This window comes from Rattus rattus, chromosome 1, assembly GCF_011064425.1.
Source record: "Rattus rattus isolate New Zealand chromosome 1, Rrattus_CSIRO_v1, whole genome shotgun sequence".
Classification (NCBI taxonomy): Eukaryota; Metazoa; Chordata; class Mammalia; order Rodentia; family Muridae; genus Rattus; species Rattus rattus.
Window position 1 is genome coordinate 110,864,716 of NC_046154.1, and position 1,584 is coordinate 110,866,299.

The 1,584-nt window shown below is 45.6% G+C and overlaps 1 pseudogene; it reads right to left on the minus strand.

Annotated features, from left to right (window-relative positions):
• Window positions 1-407: 407 nt before the first annotated feature.
• LOC116900254 lies at window positions 408-919 on the minus strand (annotated as a pseudogene).
• Between the last annotated feature and the right edge of the window lie 665 nt (window positions 920-1,584).

Here is a 1,584-nt window from a genome sequence, read left to right on the forward strand (position 1 = left end):
TTTTTTTTTTAAATGAAAATGAAGTCATGACTGCTCCTAAAAAAATGGTTGAGGAAAATTGTAGCTATGAGGGAGAGCACAGCCAGAGGCAGCTGGAAAAATCCAGACTGAACATGGCCTTGAGAGGAGGAGGGAAAGAGAGGGGACCAGGAGCCAGGAGGAGGACCAAGAGAGCACATAACCAAAATGGCAGGGTTTTATAAGAGATGCTAGAGGAAGAGAAGCAAAGCCCAGAGACCGGAGAGGTTTAGGGTAGGACACTGGTGCTGGGAGAAGCCTGGACTCCAGACCAGTTACTCAGCCTGGCAGCTTTGATGTGTTACTAGTTGCCTCAGTTAGCCGTTGGCCCTGAGTTTCTTAGAGACTTAACACTTATTTTATTAATTAATTAATTTATTTATTTATTTTTATGGTGAAAAAAAAAAGCGCATATTGAAAACCAGCCATCTGGTCTCAGTTAAGATAAACCCAATCTTCCTGGCAACGTGCAGAGCATCAAAATCAGGAGTCAAGAGAACATAGGACTTCCTCTCTCCATCAGGCCTTACAGGGTACTGACTCTGGCCATATCAACGTCATAGAGTTTCTTTCACAGCCTGTTTGATTTGGTGCTTGTTGGCCTTGACATCCACAATGAACACAAGCGGTGTCATTGTCCTCTCTCTTCATGGATGACTCGTTGGTTGGGAATTTGATGACGGTATGGTTGGTGCTCAAGCTTGTTGGTCCTCGATGCATTCCTTTGAAGGTATTTAGGTTGTCTCTGGGTCTTGGGCCGAAGGAAGGTGGATAACGTGCGGATCTTCTTCCTTTTGTGGCTGTGGACGCCTTTCAGCACTGCCTTCTTAGCCTTCAAGGCCTTCCTCTGGCTTTGGCTTTGGGAGGGGCAGGAGCTTCCTTTTTCCGCATTCGCCGCCATCTTGGCGAAAAGCCCTAACACTTCTTTAATCGCGTGGTTGTCTAATGTTTGTTCAGGGGGTCATCTTAGTTCTTCCGTGTTTCCAGAGCCAGTACTCGGCTCACAACCCTGAAAAGATTTGTACATGCTTAGCGAATTAACGAACAAGCAAAGGACTTGATTTCAAAAGTCTGTTTTATGGGAATCATTGGAACAACAAGAGCCTCTATGTCGTTTAACAGTGGGCTGGGCTTTCAGAGCTTCTTTAGACACAGCATCTCAAGGGCACGCTGTCTGATAGAGGAAGAGCCGGGTCTAGATGAACAACACTTTTTTTTTTTTTTTTCATTGTCTGAGTCACCTCAACACCTCAATCTTATCTGATAATGGTCTTGTCAGATCTGCCCTTTGGCTGGGGATTCCCCTGGGCTATCACCTCTTGCTTGCCTTGTGTTGCCAGGTGTCCGGAGGAAATAGGGGGCAGGGTGGGTCAGTTCCAAGCAGTGAAACCTCCTGACGGTGTGTTTATTGGGATAACATACACATTTTGCCTAGGGCAGTAGTTTTTATGCAGACAGGAAAGTGAAACTGGTCAATAATGGAAGCAGTGACTACCAAGGGAGATCCCGATAGGAAACAATGTGTTTTCCTCAGTGGTTACCGTTGAAAACATTGTTTTAGCCCAA